At 41.6% G+C, this 21,533-nt stretch overlaps 1 protein-coding gene and 1 long non-coding RNA gene across 2 annotated transcripts in view; one reads left to right on the top strand and one right to left on the bottom strand.

Moving 5' to 3' along the window:
- Positions 1-6,350: 6,350 nt before the first annotated feature.
- Positions 6,351-13,734, bottom strand: LOC119869531. The gene is made up of 3 exons (XR_005371283.1): positions 13,503-13,734; positions 11,923-12,006; positions 6,351-7,865 (listed from the first exon to the last, which is right to left on the bottom strand). It is a non-coding gene; the product is annotated as an uncharacterized LOC119869531 (long non-coding RNA).
- Positions 13,735-13,740: 6 nt separating this feature from the next.
- Positions 13,741-21,533, top strand: part of BPGM (bisphosphoglycerate mutase) — a 34,593-nt gene continuing 26,800 nt past the window's right edge. The window contains exon 1 of the mRNA XM_038559478.1: positions 13,741-14,053. The gene's annotated coding sequence lies outside the window, so the exon portion shown is untranslated. The remainder of the gene's footprint in view (positions 14,054-21,533) is intronic.

The following is a 21,533-nucleotide window of genomic DNA, read 5'->3' as shown; positions in this document are numbered from 1 at the left end:
TTTTAAGCAATTTATCCCAAGGTCACATAGCTACTATAATAAATCGTGGGAGTAGACCCAAAGACTCCTGACTACAAGTCATGCTCATGTATTGCACCACATTCTACCATTGAATTGATTTGATACAAATTGTTCAGTATGTGACATTGCATACCAAAAAGGAGGGAAAAATGCTCTCTTTGAACTAGTTGTTTTCTTCCTCGCCTTTTACAGAACTGATGACTTCATACATAACCTTGTTTGCTGAAAGAAGCACATATTTTTGATGAATATAAATCCTCTGTTGTGGATTAAAAAAATAATTTGTGCTGTAATAACAAAAATCTCTTCTTTTGTCTTTCTTTTTCTTTTATTTTGGTGATAATTCAACTCCTAACTTCAGTAGATAAGGATGGATACTGCCCAAGAGTAAATGAGAAACACAGTTCTAGTTAGAGCTTGGGAAAAAGCTGATTTGTGTGTTAGAGTCTAGGTGTCCCAGAGCTATAAACAGAAAATGTATGATGAATGAGGTTAAGAGGGAAAGGAAGAAAAGTACATGTGTGAAGAGGGGCAGGGTGAGACTTGAAATTCCAGATGTATATGCTTAGTGGATTTTGGGGTAGATTTGAAAGGGGTAAAGACTAATGCACATTAACTTGGTATACTTTTCTACCTCCCTTCAGGGTGAGGCTGAGCAGAACTGAATTGGAATTTCTTTAGTGATATGTTTAGTGTAAGGTGGCTACATAGTTGAACCTGTAGCATTAATAGATCCCCATTTGGTCATCAGGTGCTGCAGCTGTTCCTATAATGCTGGGAATCCAGGATAACATACACAGGAATTACCTTCCCCAGTAACAGAGGTGAGCTATGTAGACAGAGTGTATAGGATAAATGTAGCTAGGCTGGGTAGAGCAGGGAACTGTGAAGGATAGGTGTGTGTAAACATACAGTTACAGAGGAGAGATAGAGACAATATATACGGTGACAACCCTGCATACCTAAGAATGGCACATGACTCTGTCCCATAGCTCACAGCTGAGATTAGGAACAGACCGACTAAGAAGACACTATACATGTTTCACTACTTAAATAGCCTTCTCTGGTGAATGTCACTTGTCACTTAAGGTCTTATAGCTCTTTTGGCCCATTGATAGGTATAGCGGGAAATGATAAAAGACACACATAGAGGGTGGTTAAAATGGATATGGGAGACTAGTCAGGAAGCACTGCAGTCAAAGAGAAATGATGGCAACTTGAATAAGGAAAGGACTATTAGTATAGAAAACAAAAAGATATTTGAAATTTGTGAGAGCACTATATAAAATTTTACCATAAACTGGAGAATCTAGATGAAATAGATGACTATATAAAAAATACAAATTACCAAAAGTGGCTAAAGAAGAGAAAAATGTACATAAACCGAGTAGTGCCAGGGGTGGGATGTGGAGTTGAGAGAGTAGAAAGCATGTAAAAATGTCTACCTTCTGGAAAGTCCCCGAGTTAGTATGATTTACCAAAAGAACTCCAGGAAACATTCAGAGTGCAGGTATTATCTATGACATTTCCATTTTCCCAAAGTATCAGGAAAAAAGGAATTTTCCCAATTTATCTTAGAAGGTTAGAATAACCCAGGACCAAAACAGTGCCAAGAATCATTCAAAACTGAAAACCAGCCTCTCAAAAAAAAAAAAAAAAAAACCATAAAGTAACAATTCTAACAGCATAGCTATAAAAATACACTCTTCCAAAATAGGTTTTATTTCAGAAATTAAAGGGTACAATTGTACTGAATACTAGAATATCTAAAAAGTGATCCATTAATGAAGTTTATTAATAGAACAAAAGTTTTAAAAAGCAAGAGATCAAGGGATGCTTGGGTAGCTCAGCGGTAGGCCATCTGCCTTCGGCTCAGAGCATGATCCCAGGTTTGGGGATCAAGTCCTGCATCAGGCTCACTGTGAGAAGCCTGCTTTTCCCTCTGTCTATGTCTTTGCCTCTCTATCTCATGAATAAATACTTTTTTTAAAAAAAGCAAAAGATCAAGAGCCAGTAATCAGAGAAGTCAGAGGCTGAGGAAGCAGCCTACTTGAAAGTGCAGTCAAAATGCAGTGATGATTATTGTAAGCAAAGAACAGGGACAAAGAGAAAAATCACAGTATAGGGACCGAATCCTTAAATTAGACATATTTGGTGATCTTTCATGTCTTTTTTTTTTTCTTTTCATTTTGGAATTCTTCTACTATAGTAGGAAGATCCTTTCTCACACAAATAATTCAAGCCATTTAGTATTCCAAGAGGTTCCCAGTAATGTACTAGCAGCAAAGCTGAAATTTGAAATATATATTTATATATACACACACATATACACAATATCTAGATTTATCTGTGAGGTTGGCGGACGATGAGCGGTAGTATCAGCCAATCATTTACACATGTGAGATGTTAAGACCTCTGAGATGCCAGTCAACAGACATATGGGGTAGATATTGAGTGTGGACCATGGTGGGACATAGCCCTGAGAAGACATCTGTTCCTGTCACTCACTTGGTGACCGTGGGTCATTTACTTCAATTCTCAAGGCCCTATTATTCTTATCTGTAGATAACATGACATATCTCATAGAGTTGTTATGAGGATGAAATGGTCAGAAAGATGAAGCAGCGCAGAGCCTGGCATATATGAGCCCTTACCTGAAATTGATGACCACTGTGTTCTTTCAGAAAGGCCCTGTTGCCAGCCCCCTCACACATGCTATCTCCTCTGAGCACCGCACAGCCCATCAACATTGCCTTTCCCAAGTGACGACCTCTCTCAAGTCCTGCAGCCTGATACCTCAGAATTGTTCTGGTTATACTGCTCTTCTATGAATTTTGTCAGAGCAAACCAGCCTTCTCGAAAGGCATTAAGTGTAATATCTGCTTTCCTCCTTATGTTAGTTGAGCAAGAAGTCAGCAGGATGTAAACTAAACAGCCCTTGAATATGAACTAATACATAAATATTGAAATACACTGGGTTCCTGGCATTAGGAAGCAAGATAATTTGAGGTATTATTATTATTTTTTTTAATATTTTAGAACACAGTGCTACTTCTTTGAAGTACTGTTTTACAGGTACAAACATTTCATTCTGTCCTCACAATAACATTGATAAGTACACAGGGCAAAGTACATTTTTCCCATTTTACTGGTGTGAAAACTGAGGCTTGGAAGTGTAGTGATTCATCCAAAGCCAAGCAGATATTTGATGTCAGAATCTGAATTACCACCGACTATATCTGAAGACACTATGTACAGGAATGCTTGTTTTTCTTTCCTTCCCTCCACCCTTCACTGTCTTTCTTCTTCTATCTCTTCTTTTTTTTTTCTACCTCCAGATCCACCTCCCTCCATTATGCAATATTTCATACATAGATATGCCTGCCTAAGTAAAATGAGAGTCCACTAACCCATCTGGCAGCCTAAGAAAGATGGTATTACCAAGCTCACTGCATCCCATCCCCTACCTGTAACTACTATCCTGGATTTCATAGTTATCATTCCCCTTTCTTCCTAGTTTTATCATCTTATCACTTGTGCATCCCTACAAAATGGAATCATGCTGCATGTATTCATTTTTATGCAATACAATGTGTCTGAGATTCATTCATGTTCATGTATGTAGCTGTAAGTTCATTTCCATTGCTTTAGAGTATTTCATTTTGTGAATATACCACACTTTATTTACCTTTTTTCCCACTGATGGGCATTTGGGTTATTTCAGTTTTGTGCCATTCTGAACAAAGCTGTGCAGACTCCTGTTGCACATGGGCAAGAGTTTTTCCAGTGGAGTTACCAGTTCATGGAATGCAACACCTACAACTTTACTAGCTAATGCCAGATTGTTTGCCAAGCTGATTGTACCAATTCCCATAAGCATGTGAATTCCAGTTACTCTGAATTTTCATCAACTTGAAATTGTCAGAAATTTTAGCCAATTTCATATCTTGTTCTCTGATCCTGGTTTCCAAGGATCATAAGGAACCAGAGTTCCTCAGAGAAATAGTTGAGTCCAGGGCCAGGGCAGGTAATATGTGAGATTAACCTGGAGAATCTTGTGGCATCAAAAAGTAAGAACATGCTCCAAAACAAAACACAAGCAGGGGATAAACTGAATTAGCTCTTAAGGGCCAGAGCTGGAGCAATTTGAGCAGCAAAATAAACAGTCATAGTGTTAGATACTATTCCATAAATATAATAAATATCCATGAGTCCATACTGATAAAAATAATTAAATAAGTAAGTGGGGGGGGGGGAAACTAGACAGTTCTTCCTTATTTGAATTTGAATTTGAGTGAATAAATGCAAAAAGAAGGAGAAAAATATAAAATTACCACAATATAGTAATGTCACAATAATAATGCTTACAGACAAGCTCCCTCAATAGATGACAAAATTAGTAGGTCAAAGTTTGTGGAGAAATAAAGTTTGCATCATTTCAAAATATCTTCCCCAAGATATTTATTAATTACAAAGGGAAATTCAGTAATTTTAAGTGGATAAACTTGGCAGAAACCACCTTACACCAAGTGATTAAGCTTAATTCCACCAATAATAAGATATGTGAACATCATGAACCCTGTGATAGGACACAGTAAGAACACGGTATTTGGGGTATTCTCACCTAACATGCATCTATCTCCTTAGGTCAATTGTGAGAAAACATTGTGCAAACTCAAACTCAGAGACATCTGACAAAATTATCTGTATTCTTAAAAAATACCAAGGTTGTGAAAGATAAGGAATGACTGAGGAGCAATTATAGACTGCAGGGGACTCAGGACAACTGCCAATTTCTTTGCACCCCTGGAACTTCCTGTGCACACATTTAAGTATCTCCTAGCCTTCCACCAAAACACCTCAATAATTGCACTGGCATTCATTTTGTTGGGCTGTACTCAGCAATTCATGAGTTGGGTCTCTTTCCTATTGTGCCATGCACAGACCTTAAGGACAAGGGAAATGTTTCACTTATATTTCTTGCTCCTAGCACAGTTCATGGTAAGCACTAAAACTATTGTTAACTCAATTTATTCAAAATTCCTACCACAATTTCTTCAATGTTAGGAGACATTTAATGAATAATTGGTTAGTTTTGGGTTTGATCGGCTGGCTGAGACCAGATGCCATGCATTTCTGAAGATTTTACTATTTTTTCATTTTTGCTTTTCTTTCTCCTCCATTTTTAGAGAGGGTAGAGATGGTACAAAGCATAAGGCAATATATGAGTTTAAACAAAGAGGAATATATATTATATATTTATATATTATATGCCTAATATGATATATTATATATATTAAATTTAACCTTTTTGGAGATAAAAAATATAATGTTTTCCATAATTTTCTGTTAAAAGTTGGTCTTTATTAATATTTTGTCTAATATAATTGGGCTTCGAGCTGAGAACACAGGTTCTTTCCTATTTGCCTTAAAAATACTTTTCAGAGGGGCGCCTGGGTGGCTCAGCTGGTTGAACATCTGACTCCTGATTTTGGCTCAGGTCATGATCTCAGGGTTGTGGGACAGTCCAATAGAGCTCTATGCTGGGCGTGGAGCTTGCTTAGGATTCTCTTTCTCTTCCTCTCTGCCCTCTTCCTCCACCCACCCTGTCCCACTCTCTCATGGGCACTTTCTCTCTCTAAAAAAACAAAAAACAAAAAACAAACCAAACTTTTCAACATGAGGGAAGTTTTAGCAAGATATAGATGGCTGGCCTTTACATACTTGCTTAGAGCTCCAAAGGTGAAGAAATGTAGGTCACTTGGCACTGCAGTCTTCTGCTTCAACTGTCACTGAGTAATCCTGGATCACGATAATCTGAGTTTCAGCACGTCATTCAGCAAGGCAAGAATCATCAGCATTGATGCCTTTGCCATTACTCACCTTATAAATCAATTGTTGGTTCTGGCCCATGGTCACAAGACTGGTAACAGATTGCTTATTCTCATTATTCTGTGTTTGAAAATTCTATGATAAATGGAGCCAGTCAAGCTATTATCTAAATTTAATTAGTAAAGATTCTGTGAAGATTTAGATAGGATATGTGAAAAGCTTAGTGTCACTCATGTTGGAGCCACAGACCTACAGGTAAAATATCTTCTCTCTGGACACAAACAGCATTTAGAAGTAGCGAGAGAAGTGACACCAGAAAGCATTCTGTTAGGAAATTCTGGGACTTCAGGTGGCCTCAAACATGACTATTACACAAGGAGAAGATATTTTCCGTAACAAGGCTTATGGTCATTTCCTTTGTAAATAGATTGTCTTTTGTTTGCTGTTGTGATTTTTAAAAAAATACCATTCTAGATTTCTTTAGTATTTCCCCTCACTCTGTATTTTTAAAAACCCCTAGGCTTCATGTTATCTCAACGCACTAGCACCTGGGGCCTGGGACTTGTTTTCAATTAGTAATCGTATGCCTTCCCCTATGTAGTGCAGTCCCTGAAGGCTTATCTGCTGGGACCAGCCTTTCCCTGCCCTAGGAGGGCCTGCCAGTTGTTTGCTGTGTCTGTTTTTCTCCAAGAAAACAAGAGAATATCAACAAGGTTGATTTTATTCTTTACCTAAGAATATTTATTTTAGAGAGAGGGTCCTTAATCTATAGTGGAGACTTCCTAAAGTGAACATTTATTGAGCTCCTTTCCATGTGTTAACTTATTTAGATAATACAACTGTGTAAGGTAGGTACCTTTACTGCTCATGATACAACAGAAGAAATAAAGCAAGGATGCTAAACAAGTTGCCCAAGTTTACATGGTTAGTACAGAACAGAACCAGGATTGGAACTCAGGCCGACTGGCTCCAAAGCCCACACTCTTACCCTTATTTTGAACCTCCAAATCATATTTTCTTCCTGCTGGATAATTATTAGTCCCCAGTAATATACCTGCATTATAGACAGTCAGCCTGGGAGTTGGGAAACTTGGATTATTGTTCTGTGCTTTAACTTGGGAGAAAACAGGGTTCTAGGGAGGCAAAGTGCATGCACAAAGGCCTGGTGGCTATACAGAGGAAGAAGGAAGGCCAATATTAGGAACAATGGGAAACCACTGCAGTGTTTTTTATTTATTTTAAAGATTTACTTATTTATTTTAGAAGGGAGAGGGAGAGAGAGAAATTCAATCAGACTCCACACTGAGTACAGAGCTCAATCCCATGATGCCAATATCATGACCTGAACAGAAATGAAGAACCAGAAGCTTAACGGACTGAGCCACCCAGGCGCCCCCCTCTTTTTAAAAAAGATTTATTTACCATTGCAGTGTTTTAAGCTGGAGGGGCTGGGAGGTTAGTTGTCATATGACTACAAAGATATTCTATCAATATCACCTTGGCATCCTAAAAGAGAGCAGTGGATTCAGGAAAATTTGGTTAGAAGTCTACTGAGAAATTCCAGGCCAGAGGTGATGGTAGCTTGGGTTAGGGTGTTGATAGTGTGTATGGAGGAAAGGGGAAATGGAAAAAAAAAAGTATTTTAGAACATGTATCCTTGGGGATCCCTGGGTGGCTCAGCGGTTTAGCGCCTGCCTTTGGCCCAGGGCGCGATCCTGGAGTCCCAGGATCAAGTCCCACATCGGGCTCCCGGCATGGAGCCTGTCTCTGCCTCTCTCTCTCTCTGTCTATCATAAATAAATAAATCTTAAAAAAAAAAAAAAGAACATGTACCCTTGATTGAAACTGATTTTGATTCGATTGTGTAAAGAGACTTTAAGGGCAGTCCGGGTGGCTCAGGGATTTAGCGCTGCCTTCCACCCAGGGCGTGATCCTGGAGTCCCGGATCGAGTCCTGCGTCGGGCTTCCTGCATGGAGCCTGCTTCTCCCTCTGCCTCTCTGCTTCTCTCTCTCTGTTTCTCATGAATAAATAAATAAAATTAAAAAAAAGAGTTTAACAAAATGTTCTAGAAATTACACTTCCAAATAAGTGTTACTGGCTTCAAAGTGTCATATCAGGATGCTATACACCCATTTCAAGAATGCTTCATGGCTCTAAACAATTCTGGAAAACCTTTTTTTTAGAATTTCCTCCAGAGACAGTTTATGAGTCAAACCAGAAAAACAGACTTATTGCTATATATATACTTCATGTCATATGTATCATACTTTGAGTCACATTTCATGTCGTACATATACATACACAAATATACATATATACACACAGACATACATACACACCCACAGGCACAGTCATACTTCATAAATCCCAAAAGCTAAGGGAACTATGTGTAATGTTGTTAAATTGTCATGGGGTTTTAAGACCTTCCTTCTATGACTCTGACCTTCCAATGTATATAGTAAGGTTACTCCTGTAAGAAAATAAGCAATATGTAGGAAAAAACCTAAGTCATCTGACAGTTCATCAAAAACCGAAGACAGGACCCTTGGGTGGTTCAGTTGGTTAAGCATCCAACTCTTGGTTTCTCCTCAGGTCATGATCTCAGGCTCTTGGGATTGAGCCCTATGCATATCAGGCTCAGTACAGAGTTAGCATGTCCCTCTCCCTCGGCCCAACCCACCCCCCCTGCTTGCGCTCACTCTCGCTTTCTTCCTCTCTCTAAAATAAATAAAATCTAGAAAAAACCCTGATGATATATTCCTTTGGCAGAGAATGAAACAACTAGGAAAATCTACTGACAGAAGGAATTCTCGGCCAGTCAGAAGGGGATTTTTTGCTTGTATTTTTTTTGGGGGGGGGGGGAGGGACTAGAAATCCTAGAAAACTGACAATAAATTCCTCACAGGAAAAAAAAAAAGAATGAAGTTATATCCATCAGCTTTTAGGAACAGTGGGAAGCATGGTGGGAAGAGTCTACATTTCAGAACGAAGCATAGGAATCAACCTCTACTTCTCTAACTAGCTGCACAAGCTTGGACAAATTCTCCCTCTGAGCCTTACTTTCCTCATCTATAGAATGGACACACAAATGACAGGAGTGTGGTGAGGTTCTATTAGTGGAGGTTCTGACTTCCACCTCCTCCCCCAATTTTCTGTTACTTAAACTCCTTTTCTTCAGATTAAAGAACAGGAAACCCTGAGGACAGCAAGGGTAAAAGGGCAACCCTTCCAGAGCTTTCAGGCTTACAGGGCTTCAGCCCTCAGGCTCTGCAATACCTGACACAAAAAAATTCCTGGCCACCTTTATCAGCCTTGTCAAAAAGGAACCTTGGCCAGCAGGCAGTCCCTTTGGTTCAACAGACATTACTAGAGCGCCCTGTCATTTGGGGAAAGAAGAGGCCCATCTAAATCCCTAACACTTTTCTTTTCTTTTAAGATTTTATTTATTAACTTGAGAGAGAGAGAACGAGAGAGTACAAGCAGGGGGAGAGGGGCAGAGGGAGAGGGAGAAGCAGACTCCCTGCTGAGCAGGAGGTCCAACACAGGCCTTGATCCTTGGGATCCTGACCTGAGCTGAAGGCAGATGCATAACTGACTGAGTGACCCAGGCACCCCCCTATTTTTTCTTTTCTAAACCTTATATGATAAATGTAATATTTTTCAATATAGGGTTATAATACGTAAATATGATACAGTATTTAAACAACAACTCCACTGGGCAGAAATTGTGACTACTCTATTCTTCACCACAGAAAAACAAGAATTTAAAGAAATGTGGCCTTTTCCTCAGCAGTGAGGTAAAGAATTTGTATAGGGGCAAGGTGCCTCTGGATTTTCTACAGGTTTCCTCCCTTTCTCCCTTGTCCCACACTTCAAAGAATTTTGGGTCCCCACCCACCCGGAATTGAATGTGGGGGGGCAGGGGAGGGCGGAATCAACCTAGCTCCATCTCTGCCCAAAGATGCTCAATGTCGAGACTTAGAATAGGGAAGTCTCACATTGTTCAGACTTCCCAATACCGGTGACTCCTGGCCCAGCCAGTGGCTCCACACCTTCTCCACATTTGCCGTCGGACAGTCACCTCCTGTATCCTCTGCAGGAGCCCAGGTCTCTGCTTGAGAGCAGGAAAGGGGGGGAAGGGGGAAGCACAAGGCCCAAACTCTCTTGAGTTCTTAGAAGAAGAGTACTTCTAAGTAGTTAGAACATTTTACTATTATTTTTTTAAAGATTTTATTTATTCACTCATGAGAGAGAGAGAGAGAGAGAGAGCCAGAGACACAGGCAGAGGAAGAAGCAGGCTCCATGCAGGGAGCCCGACGTGGGACTCGATCCTGGGACCCCAGGATCAGGCCCTGGGCAGAAGGCAGACGCTAAACCCCTGAGCCACCCAGGGATCCCCACACTTTACATTTATCATGACTGCGACTGTTAAGAATAACTACCATTTATTGAACTCTTTTTGTGTGCCAGGTAGACAGTGTATTATTGCATTGAATTTTCACGTCAGTCACTTGGGGCTTAATCCATCATGGCTAAAGACAGAGGCTGCAGTGAAGCAGCATGCCTAAGGTCCCAGGGCTGGAAAATGGCTACGTCAGGTACCTCACAGGTTGCAAAACTATTTCAAAATTGCCTGTTATTCTTCACTTTACTCAGCGAGATACATTTTCTCTAAAGAAATGAAGGGACAGATGGCTTTAAAGTCCCTTCTGTGGGTCTACATGACTGATCCCTGAGAGCAGTGCTTAGACCTGTCCTTAGTAGGGCAATGGTGGGAGCCAAACAGAAGCCTACTATCCTGGATGATGCATGGCAGATTTTAATCTGACTCTGAAGAAGGCAGGGTGTGGTGGGACACTAGATACTGGCAGCAAACAACCAGCTTATGATGTGACCTGACACTGTTAAGACAAGACAGTTTGGTACATTGGATGCAGGGCCATAGAATTCTGGAGTTTGCGGGTGGGAGGGGGTGGGTGGGGGAGGGAACCAATACCCTGCCAGGAAAGAAAAAGGCAGAATGGCCTAGGTCAGTGGATGATTTTTGGTGCTTGTTGAACCAGTTCAACCCTACCTCGATGGCTAGGGGCTCAACATGGCTATAATAATTTACTGCGTTTTCGTTTCTTGTTCAGATGAAAGTGGGACTCTGCCAAAAGTTGCCGGCAGTAAAGCAGTGAACTGAGCCACTGAGTTATTTTCATATCTATACTGCTTGCTATATCGGAATTAAATTTCTCCTGACTGGCTTTAATGGAAGTTAATTTTAACATTAGTAATCTTGATTTAAAAAATTGCTTTTTTGGGGGGGGGTGTTGTGTAGAGGGAGGCAGTGGAAGAGGAAACATTTTCTCAGAATTATGAATTGGCAACCTTGGATCCTTGTCACAGGTCTGTTCCTAACCAACTAGGGTAATTGCGAATAAATCTCTTAAACTTCAGATTGCTCACCTGTACAATGAGATTCTAAAAGGCAGGTGATAGGGACGCTGGGGTGGCTCAGCAGTTGAGCATCTGCCTTCGGCCCAGGGTGTGACCCCGGAGTCCTGGGATCGAGTCGCACGTCAGGGCTTCCCTGCAGGGAGCCTGCTTCTCCGTCTGCCTGTGTCTCTGACTCTCTCTCTCTGTGTCTCTCATGAATAAATAAATAAATCTTAAAATAAAATAAAAGGCAGGTGATGTTTGATATTAATGTTCTATGTGACAAGCTAGCGTTCCATGGGTAACTGCAACAGTAAAACCAAATCCAGTGAACAGGTGCCCTTAAGTCCTATGTTAAGTATCCCTAAATGTCAAATGCTCTAAGGCTCTGACACATGTGAATGAATGGTTGTCTTCATCCTCAAGGAGGGACCTTTGATGTTACACCACAGTAGAAAAGCTTGCCCCTCACAATGTCCCCATCTGATATGCAGAAGAGGAAAGACAAGTGAGTAAGAGTACAGGATTTGGAAGCTGCATCCCTGGGAGTCAAGACTGGAAGCAGCCTCCTCTAGCTGCTCTGACTCAACTCTGGTCCATCTTGTGCAAGTTAAAAGTTCCAACTCTCACTAGGTGGGACCCATCACCTGCTGGGGCTCGTCAGGCCTTGGATGTGTGCTCTCCCAGAGGCTGAAGGTGTGTTCTTCGATATCCCGGGACCCACTGCCACACTGAAAGACAGACAAATGGGATGCAACATTCACTACAAACACTGCAATGCTAATGAATTCAACACACAGTTTAAAACCTGCAAAGATTATATTTTTTCAAAATCATGTTCAATCTGTGTTTATGCCTGGCGGTCACAAACCTACCCAACTTGTTAGAGGAGAGAACAGGAAAACAAACAAACAAACAAACAAACAAAACCCAAAGAGGACACTAAACGCTAGGTAGGACGGCTTCTAGAAATCAAGAAGGACAGTTTCCCATGTGGTCGGACAAACAGACCATTTCTTATCTCTCTTGCCCACCAAAGTTTGGACCCTTGCTTCCAAGCGTCGTGGGGCAGCTGAAGCCCACTTCGGTGCTTCAAGGGCCTTGTGACAGGCTTTGGGTATTTTCATGGTTCCTCTTGTTGAGGAACTGCGGCCTCCACGTCGATGATTCTTCTCCTCATTCCACTCCCTCCTCCCTCTTGGATGGTTCTATAAGCTTTTCCTGCGTTCAGCTGATCACTTTTCTTCCCCAACCAAAAGTGTCAGGGGATTGCCTAAGTTGGGGGGGGGGGGGTGTCCTTCTACAAGTACTAAGAGAAGGGTGGGGGGATGGGTTACTGCCCACAACGCGGGCACTTTAAAGGTGTCTGTTGTATTTTTAAAGATTTTATTTATTCTTGAGACACACACACAGAGAGAGAGAGAGAGAGAGGCAGAGACGCAGGCAGAGGGAGAAGCAGGCTCCGTGCAGGGAGCCCGATGTGGGCCTCCATCCCAGGTCTCTGGGGTCACGCCCTGGGCCAAAGGAAGATGCTCCAACATTGCCCCCCCCCCCCCCGCCGGGTGCCCTGTAAAAGCTTTTTTTTTAATTTTTTAATTTTAATTTATGATAGTCACAGAGAGAGAGAGAGAGAGAGAGAGAGAGAGAGAGAGAGGGGCAGAGACACAGGCAGAGGGAGAAGCAGGCTCCATGCACCGGGAGCCCGATGTGGGTTTCGATCCCAGGTCTCCAGGATCGCGCCCTGGGCCAAAGGCAGGCGCCAAACCGCTGCGCCACCCAGGGATCCCTTTTCCTTTTTCTTTTTCTTCTTTTCTTTCTTTCTTTCTTTCTTTGAGGGCGAGAGGAGGGATTAGGCGGATGCAGGGGAGGGGACGTGGGGTGATGGGTATAGGATCTGTCTGGAGGAGGTCGGGGATGTGGGATACGTGGGTTGGTATTCGTCTTTTTTCTTTCTTTATTGCTTTCGTTTCTTTCTTTCTTTCTTTTTTCTTTCTTCTTCTCTCTCTCTCTCTATCTCTCTCTCTCTCGCTCTCTCTCTCTCTCTTCTTTCTTTCTTTCCTTCTTTCTTCTTTCTTTCTTCTTTCTTTCTTTCCTTTTTTTAAGACTTTTGCTTTAATCACGATTTGAGACCTGACAACCAGGAGGCAAGCAGGAGCTTCCGTCTGCGGGGACTCCCACCTTCAGTCCCAGGTTGAACCTTCCGCAGAGTAAAAGAAGGCATCATCACCTCACCACTTCCTGGGTTCCGCGGACACGTCTCTACGCTGGCAGGTATTTCCTCTGCGACCCAAACGCTTTCCTAGCCCTTCATCAGCAACAACGTTCCCGCGCTTCTGGTTCCTCCATTGCCCGGGTGACGCTCCCGGCTTTATTTATTTGTTTATTTATTTATTTATTTATTTATTATTTTTTCTACTTCCCCAGGCCTAAGCCCGCCCACCGGCGTCGAAATCAGCTCCTTACTGGTTATGGCGTGTGCTCGTCTTCTCAGAGAGCCAATCAGAGCCTCGCTTGCTACCCCGGGGATTTGGGAAACGGAAAAGCCCCCGACCGGTTCCTGGGGAGTGGGGTGGGGCCTCACGTGAGTGACAGCCCGACCCTCCAATAGGAAGAGCGCTGGGACCTACCCCCTTCTGACTCCAGAGCTAGAAAAGAGCGTTGATGCCCGCGGCAGTGATGAGTTGTAGGTGGAGCTGGTTGCTCCGCGGCACCGAGGAGCGGCGGCTGTTGCTGGTGCTGGTGGGGCTGCTGCTGCTGCTGGTGCTGGCCTCCTTGCAGGTGAGTGGTCTTGTTTTAGGATTTTGCTGTTGCAGACCCTTCCGGTTTTAAATGACGGGGTGTTTTCACTTGGATTGCGGGGAGGCCAGTTCTTTACTCCCCCGATTCCCTCTTTGGAGGGAACCCGGTGCTCGCTCGCCCGCCCGCCCGCCCCTCGAGCTCCTACCCTCACGTCCACCCTCCAGGCCCCTCTCAGGTCCCTCTCTCACGATGAGCCTTCCCGCGACCCCCCGATCTGTCAGCTGCAGGGAGGACTTCGCCTCGGTCGGGGTGTCTTGACGGCAAGAATACACAGGAGTTGGAGGGAGTGATGAGCCCATCTCTCCTGGACGTTTGAGGCACAAGTGTAGCAGAGCCCCTTCAGTAGTGGGGGTCCTGGAAACCAGCTCCCGATGCTTTCAGGGCCACCCCCACTGTGTTTAGGGCGATGGCAGACCTACCCCTAAAAGTCTAAGTAGATAGGAAAAAAAAAAAACAAAAACAAAACTCGAATGCAGGGAAGGAGAAAGAGGTGACTTTCTGCACTGGTTTCATGTAGTTCTCAAAACGACCTAAATCACAGGTTCTTAGACCCACTAGAAATTAAAATTAAAAAAAAAAAAAAGTCTATTGCTCCTCCGTTTCAAAGGGATGAGGGGGCTACATTACTAGAGAGGGCCAACAGAAAGGCATAATGGAAGTAAAGTTCACAGTTACTTTGAAAAAGTGAAGTTAAAGGATAATTGGTTGTCGGCTAACTTACTATGATCCTCTTCCCCCACCACCTCCCTGCCAAATCATGGAGGGTTTACAGCTTGTCAGTGATACCAGAATGTTCATGGACCGAATACAGATTTTTTTGGAGGAAAAAAATCAATTGGTGTCTTTAACCCTAAAGTACTAGGGTTTTCTGTCATGAAAGCAGAGCACACGTCAGCTTGTACTTTGTTTTAAAACTCTCTCCCCCGAGGCCAGCAACTACGTTTTATCCATCTTTGTTTTCCTGTAGCACCTCCCACATAGATGCACCTCATATGCTGGGTGGGCTTTAAGTTTTTATTTTTAATGCTAGTAAGTTAACCTGCAGGGTTATATCCCTTTCCTGTATACAATATAGTGACTCAACACTTGCATATATCACCTGGTGCTCATCACCACCGCCTTCCTTAATCCCCACGGAGGTGGACTTTAGAGAAATGTAATTCAAGCAAATGGTATAGTGTCCCGAGCTCTGAGTTGGAAGTCAGGACACCTAGGTTTTAGTCTTGAGGCTGTTCCTATTTGTGTAATCTTCAACAAATCATTTCAACCCTCTGGCTTATTTTTTGCATCTTTAAAAAAAGCGGATGTTGCAGTAGATTATTTCTGAGGCCCATGCATGTGTTAAAAATCTGTTTTAAAAATAAAGATGATTAGACATTTTCCACCCCAAGTACAATAAGCAAAAAATCTCATAGCAGTAAATTCTGGGCCAATCTGTTAGCAAATAAAAGTTCCCATCTACAAAGGGTAGTACTTGTTCTTTTGTGCTCTTCTTTAAGCCAAACCCAATGGATCATTGTAGAAAATTTGGTCTTTGTACAGAATGACCATTGTACAGGGTATAATGTGGCAGAAAATGTCATGCTTTATTCCATCACTCAGAGGTAATTCAGAGGTTAGTGTTTGAGCAGATCTTCCAGTCTCTCTTCCTCTTTTGCCTTCTACAGTTGGTTGAGATTAAGTGACATATTTCACTTTAAGTAATGACTGATACATCCACATTCAGCTGTGCCTTCATCTTTGTGGGTCTGGTGCTCAGAGAACAGAGAACACACAAATATTTGAACCAATGGTCTCTTGAATATCCTCGGAATGAAATCTGGTGTGAGAGAATGTTTACATGGAGAAATAAGACTCAAAGTATTACTTAATAATAAAGTTTTCAAGGAAATTTGGCCACAAATACTGAAAAAGCAAACATTCTATAAAATGTAGAGTAAATGTTAGCCCCTTGAGTAAAGCATTTGGATTGTAGTATACTGCGTAATATTTGGTATGCTTCTAGAGCTGTATCTTACCATCAACTCCCCATACCCCCAACACATACTGCATTTGATTGTATTTCTCCTCCCACTACCTAATTTAACCTTTTCTCTTTACCCTCATCTTCATTTTGCTTTATCCCCAGCTTTTACTTTGCATATACCCCAGCAAGGTAGGATCACTTTCAGGGCCCTGAGGCCTGTGCAAATTTTCATTAGTCTGCTCCCTTCACCCAGGGCTACCTCTCACTCTTTGGCAGAGAGCTTCACCATAATCTCATTTAGTCTCCCTAATAGTTCCTTGAGAACAGCAATTATCCTGGTCTTTATGGATAGTTTGAAGCCCAAGGTCCAGAAAGTTTGAATCACCTGATCAGTATCACACTATCAGTAACTTGCAGAGCTGGGACTAATGTCTGAGTTTCTTGACTTCAAACTCCTGGGGTTTGGTGGAAATAGTTTGTGTTGACAAAAGCTATTATCCTGGGGGAATAAGTAACCAAAGTTAGGAAGGAGGTGTCATGAGTGGTTGTCATCAGTGATGCCATGCAGGCTGGAACAAGCAACGTCCCCCAGGCGAACACTCATCTCATTACACATGTAGATAGATCTCCCTGTGAATAGGGTCTACCTGCTATGGTTTGCTACCGGGGTAACAAGTGATCAGTAAGGGCTGCTGGTAGATGTAAAGTTAAAGAATGACAGGACTATAGTGCCTGGAAAATACCTGGAAGTCAGAGCATTTGCTTCTGGTAAAGAGGTGTTCTTAGAGCGCAAATGGGAAAGTTACTGTAAAGCTTTAGGAAAAGTTAAATAGATGGTGAAACACAGGGTACTTTTAGGTACAGTCATGTTTGAACTTTTAATATTGAGCTTGATTCTGGGGAAAGAGTATTTTGTTAAGACTTTAAGGAACTGAGCTCTGGATTTCATTTCCCTTAGGAACTGTTCCTTTTTTTAATTTATCAGAAATACAAGTAACCTTTTTTTCTCTCCTCAAATACAGCCAGCCTACCTTTTATAGAATTAGATTCCTATGGAGTTAGATTAGGAGTTGCTCAAAGCTATGCAATGAGGATTTGGACTGGGGAAAACATCTGGGTCATTGAGGGTAGCATTTGAATATCTAATATTTAAGGGTAAGCTTTCGATCAAAGCAGCTCTGGCTCTGTATCCCTTATTTTATGTTACTTCAACATTATATCATTGATCACACTTCTTACTCAGTTTTTGGAAGCTAAGTTTTTAGACTGGTCTTTATCCTATAATTTTCCTCACTTGTTCATGTTCATGAGTTTTCATACTAGCATATTAGATATTATTACTTTTCAAACACCTGAGGAAGGGAGGTAGCAATGTCTCAGGAGCATTAGTTTGGAAGACAGGACGAGCCTCAGTTATAGTGGAGGATGAGGAAGGAATGTAAAATTATATGGCTTAATGAGGGGCAGGAGTAGGAGGCAGTGGCGAGATCATCATGCTGCATTTGTTGAAACTACCTAGAGATCCTGGAAATATTTGTAGAAGCAACCTCAGTAAATGCAGGGCTGTGTATTTACACCAGTCCCCTCCTACCTACTTTCTCTAGCCCTGCCTTGCCGAAAGGATGCTAATTCTAAAAACATATAACTTCAGATTTATTGAGGCACTTATGGAAAGAATATCTTTTATTTGTAGGCAATTTGGATGGTATTTCTATACTACATATAGCAAAAAATCTTTGAAAATGTCACTTTCATAGTGTGTTTCCTTTGAATCCCATCTCTTTTCTGCTAAGCCAGTTGCTCAGTTTGTATGCCCAAGCAAGTGTACATTCACCTGAAGTGTGAAGCACTGTGACAATTTATGAAGATGTCTGAGAGAAATAAAGCATGTCAAAATGACATCTTTTTGAAGTTGGTTAACAGCATAAATACTTTTTTCTATAATTTTACTGTGAATCCATTATTAAAGCAATTAAGCAAAAGTAAACTCTGATTTGAATGTGTGCAGTATTGTCTTCTGTGAGGAATAAAAACAATTATGAATGGGATTCCATTACTCAAGGTACTTGCAGTTCTGGCCAAGAATAAAATCAGGTGATTTAATAATTCTGAGATTATCCCACGACAGGATACTTAAAAGTTCAAAATCTGAGGTGATTAGCTAGGCCAGGGATTGGCAAACTAAGGCCTTCTGGTCTACTACCTGTTTTTATATGGCCCACAAGCTATGAATGGTTCTTACCATTTTTTTTTTTTTTTACCTGTTGGAATAAATCAAAGAATGACACTGTTTCACGTGCATGAAAATGATATGAAATTCTAATTTCAGTGTCCATACATAAAGTTTACTGGAAAAAAGTTTCATTTATTCATTTATGTGCTGTCTGTGGATGCTTTCAGCTACAATGGCAGAATAGAGCATTTGCAACAGAGAAAATAAAGCCCACAGAGCCTAAACTTTACTATCTGGCCTTTTACAGAAAAAGTTGCCAACACCTCTGCTAAGCTGTAGTGTCTTTCATATCCACCTCCTTCATCTCCTCTCAGCAGTCATTATCCTGGTTCCAGGTCTTCATTACATATTACCAGAACCATTGCAAAAGCCTCTCAGGTATTCATATCAGTGATTTTCCCCATCTCATTCTGTGTTTGTAGGTGTTGCATGATCCTCCTAAAATATACATTATTAAACCTTTAGTGACGTCCCAATACTTACAGAAGAACGTATCTTCTTCTGCACAAGGCCTTTCTGGAGCCACTCTTCAATCTTATGTTTCTAGGCTCCCTCTCCCTACTCCCTTGATATACCCTGTACTTAGGATAGGGATCATATAATTTTCCAAATGGGATACTCAAGTGTGAAAGGGGCCCTATAATAATTATGTTGGGGAACTAGGCCTAAAGCAAGAGGACTCTAGGCAAACCGGGAAATGCTGTAACTCCAGCCAGTTTGAATGGGTCACCATTCTCTGTATATACCTGTTCTTTTGCCTCTACTCACTATTCCCTTAGGCTAAAATTCCTTTTCCTTTTTCTATAAATCTAAGTCTTGAACACCTTTCCGAATCAGCTTAAATAGTGCCATGTCCATGAAACCTTACTCAGAAATAGTCTCTCCTTTTTCATCTCCCTTATGGATGAAGTGCTTTCTCATGGTGTGGATTACTTTCTGCCTTAGTGGTACACACACACATATCCCTTTCTACCATCAGTTCTTTGAAGACATAATCGATATTAGATTTAATGCTCCTCACAGTCCTGTGTTATGTCATGCTTAAATGGAGTTTAAATGGAGTTTAAACACATGTTTAAAGAATGAATTCATTGACCAGACTGGGGAGAGTAATGAATATTTGAGGCTGTCAATTTATAAATCATTTATAAAGTAGTGCAAAATGTTTCCAAGGACTGAAGACAGAGGCTTAGGTGCCAATATGGTGGTATAGCAGAGTGGTTCAAGGCCTAAGGATAGGCTTTGGGGTCCAGCCTGCTTGAGACTGAATTCCAGCCCTGCCATTTACAATGTGTGTCGACCTTGGGCAAGCCGACCTTACCTTCTACATTTCTGCATCTGTAAAATGAGAGTAATAATTTCTGCATCTGTAAAACCTCCATAAGATGGTGGTTGAGGATTCAAATAATCCCAAACACATGGTGAGCCCTCCATGAATATTAGCTGCTATGACATCATATGCTGTCTTCATCATCATAGTTCTCTTAGTGGTGAGTAGGAAAATACGGAGACCCAAGACCAGGATGTAACAACAAAAGAGTTGAGAGGACTGCAGCACTGAAATCTTAGAATAATTGTTCCCCGTAGATTGAAATAGTTTCAGAGGGATCAAAGAGGTGTGAATCCTGAGAAAAGATGGTCTTCACTTAGTAAGAAATAACTAATTGGTAGTCTTTTGGGAGACCATTTCAATAGAGTGATCAAGGCCCACTTTAGGTGTTAGAGGACTAAAAAAATAATGGCCAGAGGAGATGGAAACAGCAAAGAGGAAGGGATGAGAAGATGAGCCACAAAGTCGTATAAAAAGTTATGTTTGTTTAGTATGTTTTTCCTTTGAGCAATACCAGACTTTAAGAAAGAAGAAACCCTGGGGTTCCTAGGTTTCTCAGTGGGTTAAATGGTTCTGCTCAGGTTATGAACTCAGGGTTATGCATACCTGCTCTTTTTCTCTTTCAACTAAACAAACAAACAAACAAATAATTTTTTTTTAAAGGAAGAAACCCTGGGGTATACTAATTCAGTGACCTGTATGGCCCTTTTTGGTATGAAGTAAATCATTGACTAAAATTAGTGCTTAATTCAAGTGCTGGTAGCCCTTGCCAAGGGGTAAATGAGGAGCCTTGAGAACCAACTCCAGAGTGGTGAGCTCTACCGAAAACAACACAAAAAACAGCACACACACAAAAGCTTCACTTAAAAAAAAGTTTTTAATTTGAGGGTGGGGAGTGTATATTTGTAGTGTGGTATCTCTTTGTAAATTGCCCACTTGTCTTTGTGCCTTGAGGTTTTTCTCTAGAGCAGTCATAAGCTGATCCCTCATTTATACTCACCTTGTTTGTATGTATTTTATGAAATGACTGCTTGGGTTTGGAAGGACAAGTTGTAACTGGAGATGCTCCTGTGAAGTGAAGCCAAGTGAGCCTAGATACTCAAACCCAGACTCTAAAGACTCCATGGTGAGGAGAAAGAACACAGGTATTGAAGGCAGATGTGGATTGCAGTTCTAGTTTGCCCCTGAGTGGCTCTATGTGTTTTGTTTGTTTGCTCTTTGGGTTTTTTTTGGTTTTTTGTTTGTTTCAAGTTTTTTTTTTTTATTTATTTATTTATGATAGTCACAGAGAGAGAGAGAGAGAGAGAGAGGCAGAGACACAGGCAGAGGGAGAAGCAGGCTTCATGCACCGGGAGCCCGACGTGGGATTCGATCCTGGATCTCCAAGATCGCGCCCTGGGCCAAAGGCAGGCGCCAAACCGCTGCGCCACCCAGGGATCCCTGTTTCAAGTTTTTATTTAAATTCTAATTAGTTAACATATAGTGTAATGTCAGTTGGAGTCTCTCTTTTCTCTGTGGAGATTATAGCCATTCATTGAATATACTAAACCGTGAAGGATATAGAAGTGTGGCGGGTGATTGTTATTGGCTCTGGCTTTGCCATTAAATATGCCACAATTCTTGAATTAAGGCTTCCTAACCCCTCAGGCCTGCCAACTGAGTGTTTTTACTTTGGCAGTTACCATCCAAACTGTCAAATCTTAGGCTCCTTAGCACAATGTAATCACTTCTGTTGAACTGACTTTGGTTCAGTCAACACACCTTCCTACTAAGTGCCCAGTGTGTGTCAAATAGTCTTGCTGGGTTCTTGAGATACAGGGGTGAGTAAGGCCTGCGGTGATGCAGCTTACAGTCTAACAGGCACATGGATACTGAACAGGTAATCCATCACAAGTGATCCATCACAACTGTACCCAATGTTGTAGAGCAA

The sequence above is a fragment of the Canis lupus genome, chromosome 16 (genome assembly GCF_011100685.1).
Source record: "Canis lupus familiaris isolate Mischka breed German Shepherd chromosome 16, alternate assembly UU_Cfam_GSD_1.0, whole genome shotgun sequence".
In the NCBI taxonomy this organism is placed as follows: Eukaryota; Metazoa; Chordata; class Mammalia; order Carnivora; family Canidae; genus Canis; species Canis lupus.
The sequence above is the reverse complement of the archived record's forward strand: the minus strand, read 5'-3'. Positions and strand labels throughout refer to the sequence as shown.